The following is a 15,835-nucleotide window of genomic DNA, read 5'->3' on the forward strand; positions in this document are numbered from 1 at the left end:
AAGCTTTCATACTGATTGTCCTGGCATTACAAACACAACAAACAGTGAAAAAAGTTAAAAACATATAATGTGTCCTCTAGTAGACTCCTCAAGATGTGACTAAAACCTGTAGTATTAAGTCTTACTTTTTGTTATGAGGGTTAATAGTCTTTAGTGATCCTTTCCTTTCTTTCTTCGGGGTTTGATTTTATTTTGTGTGAGGATCTCTGGTGCGTACGGCCTACGTACGTTTCGGTGATGTCATTACTTTGCTTCACCTTCTTCAGGGCCAACATGAAACTGGATAACAGACAGGTGCATACATACTATTAAAACCAGGGGGTTCTCATTATATGAGTCTTTGATGATACTTTCTAGACACTTTTAGTGGTATTGTACATCTGGGCGCTTGTTTTCTGACTCTGAGCGGATATTAGATCCCAAGAGCTATTGGTCCACGATGTGCATCTGTGTTTTAAATGTTTAACTGTAGTGTTTTCTGTGGTTCCAACCGGTCGGTCTGTACTACTTTGTAGACCTGTGAACAAAGATTAGCTCGTCTCCAGGGGGGCGCCTACGGCCGATGTCTCTGATCCATCACCGTTTGTTAGCTCACTGCACCATCCCAGCTCAGAACCTGGCTACATGCAAATTAGTCTGTCCCTGGCCCAGTGCATCATGGGAACAGGGGAGACCAAACTACCAAGCCAATTCTTTAACTGGAAAGGAAACAAGCTTCCGGGGATCGGTTTCTGGCATTACAGCCGTCTTCGGCCCGGCTTGCTTGAATCCTGATGGTGCAGTGAGCAAGGGACTCACATCGGAGCATACCCTTCCATGCTTATGGTGGACAAAACGATTCAGAAAAGGGGGTGGTGATGGACAGAGTATCTGAATTAAGAAGAACACTCCTACCCAGTCAACAGATCAGGGCTTGATCCATCAACGTTTGTTAGCTCACTGCACCATCCCAGCTCAGAACCTGGCTACGGATATATGATGATACAACGCATGTTATTACAACGCATGCTTTTACATCGCATTTTTTACAACGCAAAATCTATTACAACGCGATTTTTTACAACGCATACTATTACATCGTAAAATAGTGTTAGTAATGAAAAAATACCAATACAACGCATTGTAATACAACGCATTCGATTACATTTAATTTAAATTTTTTTTTTTTGTAATCTAAAATCTGGCACGGGATGCAGGGAAAATAGGGGTTTTGGGTGGGTAAGTATTAAAATGTAGTAAAAAACTACACGTAAAAATACATATTTAGGGAAAAAGAAATAAATCAATCGCATTTATTTAATATTTTAAATAAATAAATAAATAAATAAATAATATATATGAAAACGTAAAAAATAGGCAAGAAAATATATTAAACTGCATAATCATACAAGTATTTATTTTAATACTCTAGTATTAAAATAAATACTCGAGTAACAATAAAGTTACTCATTTTTTTGCTAAATTACATTTAAAACGAAATAAAACGAAATAATTAACTACCAACTAAAAATATTAGATTCATATATTTACGAACATCAAATACTTTTAGAAACAAATAATTAGATTATTAACAAATAATATATGTATTATTTTAATTAAATAAATAAATATTAATAAATTTTGATTTACATAAATAAATACACGGGATGGTGGAAAAATAATGCCTTAAATTAATTAATTATAGTATAATATTAAAAACTGCACGGAAATGAAGCATAATCATATCGATATTCTAATTAAAACTGAAGTACTAAAAAAAATATTCGAGTAATTTTGAAAAATATTCTAAGTAAAGAAATTTAATATATTAGATAAAGATAAGTATATAGCAAAACGAAAACAACTAAATGATTATTAAATAAATAAAAATTTAAATTGATCGACTAAAAGAATGACTTTACGAGTAAAATAGCGCCATTTTACACACAGTTAAAAGAAATAAAGTCCATCTACTATTTCCATGATCAACAATATCAACAAGACTTCCAAAATGGATGCCAAAACGGAACTAAACAGTGAAAAGCTTACTTCAAAGTAAAACATTTTAAATTCTACGTTACCACATCAAATGAATTACAATAAAATTAGAAACGAAACGGTATAATTTAGACCCAAAATAATGATAATTAGGAAGTTATAAATAGAAGTAACCCACCATTTTGAAAACAGTTGATTATCAACTACCAGAGTGAGCAGACGTGAAAACCTGACCCTCTGACCTCTTGAAGTAAATCTCTACGAAAACGAACTTAGAAGCATTTCAGTTTCACATTACAGTAAGTTAATTATAACGAAATGTTAAAATGTTTAAGGTTAACATCAGCAGCAATATGTTTAAAAAAATGTATTTAAATTACATTAATTAATATAATATTAACCATTAATTATGCAAATATTAGAACATAATGAAACAAATAAATACGAATATTGTAGGAAAGTCAACGATAATAGTATGAAAAAAATGTGTTAAGTAAAATAAATTTATTTTATTGACACAGATTATAATTAATAAAACGAGTAAAATTATTAAGTCTAGAAAAAAACTGTTTTCTAACTAAGTTTGAAGATAAACTCTACATTTCCAAATTAAGTTGTATTTTTAAACAACGTTATTTAGTAATTAGTACATCATCATCCATGAAAACCAAATTAGTAATAAATGACAAATATATTTTTAAGGTTTTCAAAAATATCACCTCAAGCAGTACCAAGTCGAAAACACAAAGTGCTAATACCAGTAGACAAAGCGCATTTACGAAAAATATTTTACCAAAAATTGGACTATCAACAAGGTAAGTGCTGGATAGTGTAAAAGTTGTTATAATATATCTTATTCTAGTTATATACATAAGTAGAATAAATAATTTAACATAAGCGCAAAATATAAAGCACGTTAATAAACGTATCCTCCCTCTGTCCCCACACCCTTCAAAAATTAACCAAATAATTTAGAAGTGACTAATATCAAACAGAGTAATAATACAGTGTATAGATCGATTATATCTACATAGATTAACTTTGCGTTACACAAGAGTGAATAATATAACGTTGCATTTGTATTTATATGCTTTGAATCTGATGCCAATCAACATTTATTTTTAGATACTCCAATTTATGTTGTAAAGCAGTGTTAATTTCCAAAAAAAGTGAAAATACTAATCTACTCTGCACGACATAGATAAAGATAACAAAAAGGAAAAAGTATCACCAAGGTAAGTACTTCAGAGTATAAAAGTGCCAGTACAAAATTGTATTAAAATAATGGGCATTAGTATATTAATTTGAAAAGCTTAAACGAAAAAAAAACATGGCAGTGTAATAAAGCCAATTAGTATTCCAACTCTGGGAAATTGCATGATTAGAGAAAGTGCTACATAGTCAAGAGGAACAACTTAGTATTCCAACTCCTGAAAAGTGCATGATTAGGTAAAGAGCAAAATAATGTGGAATTGCCAGTTAGTATTCTAACTCCAGATAAGTGCATGATCTGAGAAAGTGCTGGATAGTGAAAACATGTGACTAATTTCAAAACATCAATAAACAAATATTTTTTTCCAACGTTCAAAAGAGAAAAATAAATAAAACATTTTCAAAACATATAACACCTTTGCAAATCGTTTTTTTTACAGCCAAACAAGAACAACTAAAACCAAGAGAGCGCCTAAAAGACAGCCAATATCCAAAACAACTTGGAAGAGTTTAAAGAAACCAACAAAGCAACCTTCAAAACTCCGAGGTAATTTTTAAACATAAACACATCTCATTTTCAGATTGCATTGCAAATAATAAATAATGTAAAAGCATAATAAGTGCAGGATAGTAACACAAATGTCACTTACTATTGAAACTTCATGTAAGTGCATGTTCTGAAAAGTGCTGGATAGTGAAAAGGTGCCACTTACTATTCTAAATCCAGGAAAGTGCATGACTAGGGAAAGTGCTGGATAGTGTAGAAGTGCCACTTACTATTCTAACTCCAGGTAAGTACATATTCTGAGAAAGTGCGGAATAATCCAAAGGTGCTACTTGCTATTCTAACTCCTTGAAAGTGCATGAGTAGAGAAAGTGCTGGATAGTCAAAAGGTACCACTTACTATTCCAACTCCTGAAAAGTGCATGAGTAGGGAAAATGCTGGATAGTGTAGAAGTGCCAGTTACTATTCTAACTCCAGGTAATAGCATATTCTGAGAAAGTGCATGATAGTGAAAAGGTGCCACTTAACATTCCGAGTGCAGGAAAGTGCATATGTATGGAAAGTACTGGATAGTGAAGAGATGCCCAATTAGTATTCAAACTCTGGGAAAGTGCATGAGTAGGGAAAGAGCTGGATAGTCAAGAGGTGCCACTTAGTATTCCAACTCCAGGTAAGTGCATGATCTAAGAACGTGCTGGATAGTGTAAACATGTGACTAATTTCAAAACATCAATAAACAAATATTTTTTTCGAACGCTCAAAAGAGAAAAATAAATAAAACATTTTCAAAACATATAACACCTTTGCAAATCGTTTTTTTTACAGCCAAACAAGAACAACTAAAACCAAGAGAGCGCCTGAAAAGCAGCCAATATCCAAAACAACTTGGAAGAGTTTAAAGAAACCAACAAAGCAACCTTCAAAACTCCGAGGTAATTTTTAAACATAAACACATCTCATTTTCAGATTGCATTGCAAATAATAAATAATGTAAAAGCATAATAAGTGCAGGATAGTAACAAAAATGTCACTTACTATTGAAACTCCATGTAAGTGCATGTTCTGAAAAGTGCTGGATAGTGAAAAGGTGCCACTTACTATTCTAAATCCAGGAAAGTGCATGAGTAGGGAAAGTGCTGGATAGTGTGGAAGTGCCACTTACTATTCTAAATCCAGGAAAGTGCATGAGTAGGGAAAGTGATGGATAGTGTGGAAGTGCCACTTACTATTCTAACTCCAGTTAATTGCATATTCTGAGAAAGTGCATGATAGTGAAAAGGTGCCACTTAACATTCCAAGTCCAGGAAAGTGCATATGTATGGAAAGTACTGGATAGTCAAGAGATACCAATTAGTATTCAAACTCTGGGAAAGTGCATGAACAGGAAAAGTGCTGGATAGTCAAGAGGTGCCACTTAGTATTCCAACTCCAGGAAAGTGCATGAGTAGGGAAAGAACTGGATAATGTGGAAGTGGCAATTACTATTCTAACTCCAGGTAAGTGCATGATCCGAGAAAGTGCTGGATAGTGAAAACATGTGACTAATTTCAAAACATCAATAAACAAATATTTTTTTCCAATGTACAAAAGAGATAAATAAATAAAACATATTCAAAATATATAACACCTTTGCAAATCGTTTTTTTTTACAGCCAAACAAGAACAACTAAAACCAAGAGAGCGCCTGAAAGACAGCCAATATCCAAAACAACTTAGAAGAGTTTTAAGAAAACAACAAAGCAACCTTCAAAACTCTTAGGTAATTTGATAATATAAACACATCTCATTTTCTGATTACATTGCAAATAATAATTAATGTAAAAGAATAATAAGTGTAAGATAGTGTAAAAAATGTCACTTACTAATGTAACTCCAGGTAAGTGCATGTTCTGAAAAGTGCTAGATAGTGAAAAGGTGCTACTTACTATTCTAACTCCTTGAAAGTGCATGAGTAGAGAAAGTGCTGGATAGTCAAAAGGTACCACTTACTATTCCAACTCCGGGAAAGTGCATGAGTAGGGAAAGTGCTAGATAACGTGGAAGTGCCAGTTACTTTTCTAACTCCTGGTAAGTGTATGAGTATGGAAAGTTCTGGAATGTGTCAAAATGCCACTTACTATTCCAACTCAAAGAAAGTACATGGTTTGGAAAAGCGCTGGATAGTGTGAAAGTGCCAGTTACTATTCTAACTCCAGATAAGTGCATATTCTGAGAAAGTGCTGGTTAGTGAAAAGGTGCCACTTTACATTCCAATCCTAGGAAAATGCATGAGTAGGGAAAGTACTGGATAGTCAAGAGGTGTCACTTACTATTCCAACTCTAGGAAAGTGCATTAGTAGAGAAAGTGCATGATAGTCCTAATTTACTATTTAATATTCTAACTCCAGGAAAGTTTATGAGTAAAGAAAGTGCTGGATAGTGTCAAAGTGTAACTTAGAATTCCAACTATAGGAAAGTGCATGAGTAGGGAAAGTGCTGATTAGTCAATTCAAAGAAAATGCATGATTAGGAAAACTGCTAGATATTGTCTATTGTAACTCCTGTTAAGTGCATGTTCTGAGAAAATTCTGGATAGTGAAAAGATGCCACTAACTATTCCAACTCCAAAAAAGTGCTTGAGTAGGAAAAGTGCAGAATAGAGAAAAGATGTCACTTAATATTCTAACTCCTGAAAAGTGTTTAAGTTAAAAAAATGCTACTTAGTGTCAAAATGCAAATTACTTTTCCAACTCTAAAACTTGCATAAAAATGGAAGCTGCAGGATAGTCAAAAAGTACCACTTACGATTCTAACTCCAGGAAAGTGCCTAAATGGTGAAAGTGCAGGATAGTTAATAAAAGCCACTTACTATTTTTAATCCTGTAAAGTGCATAATTTGAAAAAGTGCTATATAATGATGAGCTGTCACTTTCTATATCAACTTCAGTTTAAATAATGTTTTCCTAAAATGTCAAAAACATAAATAATTTATATATAATATTTTCTTTTTTGTACAGAAAATGGCAAGCCAAACCACTGCTACTTATACCAAATCAAGAAAAGGGAACAGACTTCTTAAGCATTGTGGGTATATATATTGTAATGAGAGGCTAAGTGAACCAAGGAGACATTGGAGGTGTGTACAATATTATTCTGCCCGTTGCAGCGGCAGAGCGGTTACTGTTGGTGACAACGTAATCAAAACCACAGAACATAACCACTCTGCCTCTGCAATGGAGATAGAAATACGCGATACAATCAACCAAATCAGATATTGCATCCACCTCCAATGAAACTCCTGGTCAGATTTTAAGAGAGGTTGCACAACATGTCCCTGGACATGTTGCTTGTAATATGCCAACCATCCCAAATTTGCGTAGAATTATTCAACGTAAAAAGCAGGCAAGTAACACACAAACAGTTACTCCACAAACTTTTGCTGACATTATAATTCCACATGATTTAACTCTTTCTTTCTCTAATGAACCTTTTCTACTGTATGATAACCAAAACCCTCTCAAACGCATTTTAATTTTTAGCACTCCCCGTAACCTTTTTAAATTAGAGAATACTGAAATTTGGATGATGGATGGAACGTTTAAATGTACGCCGCATTCATGCTCAAATTAATAATAATGTAGTTCCCTTAGTATATAGTTTGCTACCATATAAGCAATCTGCAACCTATACTGAATTTCTATCAGTTATTAAAGAGAAAACATCTGGAAAAAGTCCTAGGAAAATCATATTAGATTTTGAATTGACTATGATCAATGTGATCAACAAATTGTACGTGGATACCCAAATTCAGGGATGTTTTTTTTCATTTTTCCCAGGCATATTGGCGTAAACTTCAAAAAACATCCCTGGTTGCAGATTACTGCTCTGATAGCAAATTACAAGTCGAATTAAAAAAATTAACTGCACTTTGTTTTGTACCACCTGATAGTGTAGATGAATACTACACTGCAATTTCAGAATTGGAATATTTTATAGAAAATGAAGAAAAATTGGCTCCCATTTTAAATTATTTTGAGGACACATGGATTGGACGTCTAGGCAGATCAGGACGCAGGAGGAAGCCACGTTACCATGTGGAGTGGTGGAACTGCTACTCAACCTGCTTGGAAGGTGGTGCTAAAACAAATAATGCCATAGAGGGATGGCACAACTCCTTTAGTCATACAATTGGCAAACATCATCCAAATTTCTACTCTTTTTTGAAAACTTTGAAGAAGGAGCAAAGTTTTCAAGAAATGAGACTGGCACAGGCATTAACAGGTAGCCTAAATCCACGACCATCAAGACAAACAAAGGAGATGTCCGAGAGACAATTGGGTGTACTACAACAATTTTCGTTGAGTGTGGCTTTGGACTACCTGGAGAATGTTGCTAATATATTACATTTCAAATTTTTTTACACAATCTTACTTTCCTGCTTTGCCCTAAATTTTTTTTTAAAGATTTAATTCAATTGGCTTTTTTTAAAACATTTTTTAAAATAAAAATCGTCGGGTTCCCTTACTTTTAAAAAATATTTTATTTCCCAACTGCACCATTTAAAAATGGAGAAAAATCCATTTCATTTCTCTTTCAAAAGAAAAACCCATTCAAAGTATTTAGAAGTAATTTTGTTTTCTTTTTAAAAAGATTAATTTTTTTTGATTCTATTACTTTTAAAATGGAATATCTATAGATGTTGTAAACATTTTGAACGTTCTAATTTAAATAATATTATAAAACATTTCTCACCACTTACTTTTTCAAAAGTGATGCTGGCTTGTGATAAATTAGATCTGTAAACTGTTTTTTTTCAAAGTGTCTATTTTTAATGTGTTTAATTATAATTTTTCTGTACTATTTCAAACAGAAAAAAATCAAAAAAGCAAAGAAAACCGTATTCCTTAGCTTAAATTTTAACCACTCTTCATTTTTTTTCACAATCCCTGAATAGAATAGAACATGTGACCTTTGCAACCTGAGAAATAATTTTTTATGGTTAATTAACATCACAACCTAGCTGCATATATTCTCGCTAACTAAATATATTTCTAATATATTTCTAAGATCTGCCCATAAAAAACTGTGTATTGAAATCAAAAATCATTAGCAAATTTCCTTTTAAAAGAATTTCATTCCTTTTTACAACACAACCTAACTGCAGTTTTGCTTGCTGACTAAATAATTTGATATTTCATTTAATACAATTTTTTAAAGCGACAAGCAAAACAGGTAAAATAAAAATCTGCTTTTTAAAATATAAAACCAAAACAGCAAAACAAACCCATTTTTCGAAAATGTCAACAATTAATTCGAAATATATTTTCCATCAATTTCAACTCTCGTAAATAAGCCTTAACAAGTGAATCAAATTCCTTCTTTTTTAAATATGAAACCAAAACAACAAATCAAACCCCTTTTTCGAAAATATCATCAATAAATGCAAAACATACCTTGCATGATTTTCAACACTCGTTGATCCAAAAACCAGTTTTCAATTTAACAATGCAAGCCAAAAGCAATCATTTTTTAAAGAAGTCGTTACTAACCTTTGTATGTTGATCAAACTTTCAAAAACCAAACATTTCTATCACTACACAAAACATAAGACGTTCAAAATGTTTTCAATATGTATTAGAATAACATTTTTTTCATATATTTACCCTTTACTTTTCCCGATACATAACCCGACGAAGGCATATACAAGTGAAATGTTCAGCGACATGTTCAATTTAAAACCAAAACAACTATTAGTTTAAAACGCAACCTCTCCTTATCCTCTCATTACAATATATATACTTTTTTAACTATGTTTTACTGTCAATAAAGTTTTAAAAGTTTCCTACCTTGAGCGCAGATCAGCTTCCTGCTGCTTCCAGCAATCGATGAAATCCAAGATGGCGGCTTACGTCGACGTTTACGCGACGACGTGATCAAAAAGTAGCAAAATGAAAAAAGGACTATTTTATTATAATTTATTATTTTTAATATTTAATACATTATTTTATTTATTTGAAAAGTTAAAATGTTGTGAAAATATAAACAATATCAATAAAAAAATATATATTTTTTTGACATGTTTATTTCAATAATAAATGAAATTTATTTCTAAACACATTGAATTTGTACTTTTCTTTTCTTTTATTTTAACGTTATAATTTAAAGTAAAGATATCAAAAATTATGTTTCAAAATACTTACCATTATGCTACCCTTGTTTCCTTCTTCTCCATCCTGCTTCAGTTGTTTTTCATCCATAACAAACCGTTCCCTGGATTCCAATAGAGTATTCATTGAAATAAATAAAGGACTAAAACCTGCATTGAAAGCAATACAAAAGCGTAGGAAAATGTCAAAATATACATGTTAAAATTATCATTTAAATTTTTTAAATATAAAAAAAATATTGTAAATATGATTTAATATTTTCAATATTTTTAATAACAAATATTACCTTCTAAAATATTTATTAAATTTTTAATTTTCTTTTTAAAAAAAATAATATTATATTTATCAAAAAAATACCTGAGTATTAATACTTCATTTTTAAATCACTTTTTCTTTAAAATAAAATTATATATAATAATTTTAGCAAAAAATACCTAAGTATTAATACTTCATTTATAAAACATTTTTAATATGAAATATATTTAAATTTTATCATTCCAAAATTAATACATACTAAATAAATAATTAAATAAATAATTTATAATACCCAAGTATTAATACTTCATTTATAAAACATTTTTAATAATAAATATATTTAAATATCATTCCAAAATTATTAATACATACTAAATAAATAATTTTTTTAATATGTATATATAAATACCTTTCTTTAATTTAAATTTATATATATTTATCTATTTTCCATTAAAAAAAAACCTAAGTATTAATACTTTTTGTAAACATTTTTTCTTTTATACGATGTAAAAGCATGCGTTGTAATAGCACTTGCGTTGTAACACCATGCGTTGTAAAAAAATGCGTTGTAATAGAAATTACGTTGTAATACCTGCGTTGTAATAGCACTGCGTTGTAATACTTGCGTTGTAATGGATGTTCCCCCCTGGCTACATGCAAATTAGTCTGTCCCTGGCCCAGTGCATCATGGGAACAGGGCAGACCAAACTACCAAGCCAATTCTTTTACTGGAAAGGAAACAAGCTTCCGGGGACCGGTTTCTGGCATTACAGCCGTCTTCGGCCCGGCGTGCTTGAATCCTGATGGTGCAGTGAGCAAGGGACTGACATGTGAGCTTACCCTTCCACGCTTATGGTGGACAAAACGATTCAGAAAAGGGGGTGGTGATGGACAGAGTATCTGAATTAAGCAGAACACTCCTACCCAGTCAACAGATCAGGGCTTGATCCATCACCGTTTGTTAGCTCACTGCACCATCCCAGCTCAGAACCTGGCTACATGCAAATTAGTCTGTTCCTTGCCCAGTGCATCATGGGAACAGGGCAGACCAAACTACCAAGCCAATTGTACCGGAAGGCCACAAGTGCCTTGACTTTGCTGACTTTAATACATAAACTGAATATGGAAAAGTCACTTACAGATAGTGACTTTACTAAAAACTTGTCATTACCACTCCAATGACAACAGCCGAAGCTGAACAATGTTTTTCAGCCTTAAAGCGCATTAAGACGTTCCTCAGGAACACCATGCCAGAGGAAAGACTCGGGGGCATATTATCAAGGGATTTTTCTCCTGCTTTTTTGGCTTTAAAAGCCAAGAAAGTGGAGATAAAATTATCTCCCTATTAGCAACAGGGTGCTAACACGCAAATTCGCATGTTAGCACCCTTTTTCTCTACGCTTCCCCTTGCATCTCTAATGAGATGCAAAGGGGGCGTTCCAGAGAAAAATAATAGGAGAAATGTTGTTAAGCGACATTTATCCTATTATCAAGGATTTCGCTAACCATGTTAGTGATAAAAAAAAGCAGTGCTAGCCGCGGTTAGCACTGCTTTTTTTACACCTGGTATTTTCCTGACTTAGCCATGATATCCTATGGAAGGTGGATATCATGGCTAAGTTTGTGAGCCCCTATTATCAAGCTAACAGCAAACTTTGAGAGATTATCGTTGGTTTTCCAGCGATAATCTCTCAATTGGCAGTTAGAGCGAGGATTTTTATCACTACTGAGATAAACCTTGCTAATAGCAAGTTATCTCTGCGATAATTTCCGGCGATGCTTAGCGTTAAAAAATTTGTTGCTAAGCATCGTTAGCGGTAAATATCGCTAAACATTGGTAATATGCCCATCAATGCTTTGGCGATGCTCTCTGTAGAGAGCAAGCTAGTCCAAAAATATACCAGACTCCAACATGAAAGTTATTGACAAGTTCGCTACACTGAAAGAGAGATGTGCTGATTTCATTTAAAAAGAGTGAATGCTGCTACTTGTTTGTTAAATAAAAAAATACTGAGTAAGGTACTCAGAAATGCATTGTTATCTCTGTTTTAAAAAGTTTTCTAGTGTTTGTTCTATTTGGGGACTAAACAGATTTTACTGATCAAATGGCATATTAAGTACATTTTGTTTCACCTAAACACTATAAACTGTGTGGTAAGACATGCGTGATAAAGTCACATGCGTTCTAATGGCAACGTGGTAAAGGTAATGTGTGGTTCCCAATGCTTTGTGAAGGCTGTTTCACAACTGCTGTGCAACTTCTTCTACTCTTAGTGCTGAGATTTTCATGAAAGTCTTATAGTCTGAATTCAGCAGCGTAATAGGACGGAATGTATGAAGCTCTGTGGTTATACTGAATAAGCAGCTACCTATGTTATGGCATCTATTAATGTAATAACATCACTTTAACAATTGCTTTATTAACCTTCCTGCTTTCTCAAATTTGCTTGAAAATGCACGATTTTCTTCTTTTTTTTCAAACTTTTCTCGGGGGAAAACCCCCCACACGTAACCCCCTTATGGGGTTCGGGCTCGCTCGCTGTGCTCGCTCGCTATGGTGCACTATGCAAATCAGTTTACGCCCCACCACTTTCAAATGTCACAAGCCACCCCTGTCCTCAGGTGTGGAGACGGCTGGGTTGGGATAAGTGGAAGAGCGCTGCAACTTTCAAATGGGACCTCCCATGATACTACAGGGAGATAGAAAAGTTTGTAGAGGAATTTGGGCTGAACTGTTACTCCTAGCCTTTGGAAACCCAAGAAAATCCACAAGCTGATCAGGAACAGGGACACCACTGAACCAGTGAGCGACCTGCTACCAGCAACGGCAACGCATGTGAGGGGTAATGTATCCTCCCAAACTCTGACCAACAGACACAATGACATTGCATGGATGACCTTGAATGGGGGCCTGCCAGTGAGGTAATTCATGCACAGTAGAGGCCTGTGCCCGCACAGGAACTGCCAAAGGGGATGCACCACAGAGGAATCTGCACACCATCTTTTCTGGGCCTGCCCCTTTGCCCAGAGACTACGGGCTGCCTTACAACAAGAACTGGTAGCCCTCATCCCCTACAAGAACATTATGGACCAGTCCATGCTGTATGGGCTGTTTCCAGGAAAAAACACAGAGGAAGCTTTCCAAGGGTGCAGGAGACTACTCTGTTGTATGAAGGACATTCTTTTGTATGCCAGGACCCGCCTGGTGACCAATGGAGAGGTTGTAAACAGAGTGCCGCAGGATGGTGCTCTGCCTGCTAAGAGACTATGCAGCCATGAACAAGGTGGTAAGTGAGGAAGAAATGTAACAGAACCTTCCTCCCCACTGTACTCTTTAAAGTGGCAGCCACATTAAAACTGTAAACGCTATTTGCAAATATTTCTGAATCCCAAAATGATGGAATGTAAATGTTAACCCCTTTGCTGCGCGAGTCAGCCAACGGACATGGCAAGCACTACCTAGTTAGTGCTACGCACGTCTGTTGCCCACCGCAGCCCCGCCCACTAGTTCAAACCGCCGCACTGCGGCGGAATTTGCGCTGCGGTTAAGCGGCTAAAATACATTGATTGAAAAGTCAAAGTGGACTGCCCTCCCTAAGGGGAGAGGTACCACTTCCTCAAACTATGTATCGCAACTTTTAAGCACTTAATAAAGGATTTTGCCCAAAACAAAAAAAAAACGATGCTTCTCCAGGAGTGAGGCTTATCCATTGCACTTCGGATGTGCTGACCCCTGCGATGTCCCCAAATGCGGGATACTCAACTGCCTTATTTCTGGTAGTGGGGACTGCGTTTGCGCTTTCCCCTGATCTCTGGTTTCAAGAAAGACAAAAAGGGAAAAAAATAAAAAGGAGTCTGGAGCACCCTTTGACGTTTCTTGTCGTCCGTCCAGAGTGCTATAAGCTGGCTGGAATGGGGAGTGGGCAAGAGCCAATTACATATGCAAATTGACAAGACTGGGGGATGCTGGGTTAGGGCTTAGAAACATGCTTCTGGGCCAGATTTCGGCATGGTAAGCCCTCTTCTCTGCTTGCTGTAGCCTTTGCTTGCGCACAGTTTGGGGGGCCTGACAAATCTGATTTTGGGCCGGATATCGACCTGCCAAGCCCTCTGGTGTGCTTGCTGTAGCCCTGGCTTCCCCCCCGCGTGAGCTGCGTGCAGCATAGTGAAAGCAGGGCCCTGATTGGCGCTACTGGTGGGCGTGGGCATGCAAATTTTGCTGGCCGGCCGAGACCGGTGGGTAGATGCGCATTTTCCAAAGAGGGCAAAGGGGCTGTGGCTGGGCAACCTTGCGCCCCACAAGGCCCATGCTCTGCCTCGCCAGGCCTCAGGCCTTCCCTGTGTGAATGCCACCCTCGCTCTGCGGGGAGATGCCAAGCGGGCCGCCCTCACCCTGTCCCCTTCCAATTCATACTTACCTGGCACGGGAGACATGATCTCGCTGCTGCCGGCTCCTTTGGAACGTTCGCTTTTGAAGATTCTTTTCCCAGCTGACATTCCGATCCTTTCAGCTGGATGCTTCTGGAGCCTTCTCTTCTGAGGAAAGCCCGCCAAATCCAGGGAAACACTTCTGACAGGGTTTCCAGTCAGAAATGACAGCCTCTCGGGTGCGTCGCAATGCGGTGAGATTTTCACTGAATGAACCGGATATGAGAATGGATGGGCTTTTGTTCAGTAGGTCAATCCTTCAAAAAAGATTAGGATTTCGACCAGACCAAATAGATTACCTCTTCATTTTTCCTGGAAGCAGATTTTTATTTTTACCACTTTCCTTCTGTTTGAGCAATGTTTGAAGCGCTTTAAAGACAATCAGTCACTGGAGCCCTAAAATACCTTCATAATGACTGCTTTAACACAACCTCAAAAACAATGCGTGAATGTTTCCATGTTTAGTGAATTTATACAAAGCGCAGACATTATCACGTGGTTAAATCAATTTTGTGTTGTGTCACATGGTGAAAGAGTTAGGGATGCGGATGGTGTCAATACAGAATACTTTAAAGCCTGCCACTGAAGAATTAATACATATCCCAAGTAGCATACGACTAGGAGGTGCCATGGGAAATGTCTTTTATGTGGGACAACCAAAAACATGGAGGAAGTGCAATGCTGAAGGGCACTTTTCCAAATACTGCACTGAATCCTTTTGTTCGCAATGTAAGCGCGCTGGGCATGAGGCTGCCCAATGTACTACTGAAAAATCTTGCAATCTTTGTGGCTCCAATGACCACATATTTAAAAATTGTCCATATTCCTACGCCTTTAAGACCAGGGCTACTGAGAAAGAATGTACACCACATGTCCTGCGCCAAAGAGGGTTTCCTAAAGATGATGATATGGATGCTGAGGAAGAGGAACTTAGGCGCTTGGGTTTGGAGGAACGTATCAACTTCACTACATGAGACTCCTCACTGCATAAAAAGTCTGATCTAAAGGGGAACTTGATTAATCCTTGCGAAGTAACCTTTCTGGAAGGGAAGGAGGAAGTAGTAAACAGTGATCCTTTTTTAGTGCCAGACCCTGTTTCTAATGCTCACGTTTCTCAGGAGCCCCTGGTCAAACCTGCCTTCACTACTCTAAATGATGTTTCACTTGTTCAGAACCAACAGTTACCTTCTTCTGCCAAAGACTCTAATCTTATGCAAACATTTTCAGAGTATGTCCTCAAATCTTAAAATATGATAAACATTGCAGCTCCTTCTTTACCGGTTTGCTCTACCCCAAACACTGTCATCTCTT

General features: G+C 35.9%; 1 non-coding gene across 1 annotated transcript; it reads left to right on the plus strand.

Moving 5' to 3' along the window:
• The first annotated feature begins 13,734 nt into the window (after window positions 1-13,734).
• LOC147726577 (U1 spliceosomal RNA) lies at window positions 13,735-13,904 on the plus strand. Its single transcript, XR_015309770.1, has one exon. It is a non-coding gene; the product is annotated as a U1 spliceosomal RNA (small nuclear RNA).
• The last annotated feature ends 1,931 nt before the right edge of the window (window positions 13,905-15,835 follow it).

The sequence above is a fragment of the Lissotriton vulgaris genome, chromosome 3_1 (assembly GCF_964263255.1).
Source record: "Lissotriton vulgaris chromosome 3_1, aLisVul1.2, whole genome shotgun sequence".
Taxonomy (NCBI): Eukaryota; Metazoa; Chordata; class Amphibia; order Caudata; family Salamandridae; genus Lissotriton; species Lissotriton vulgaris.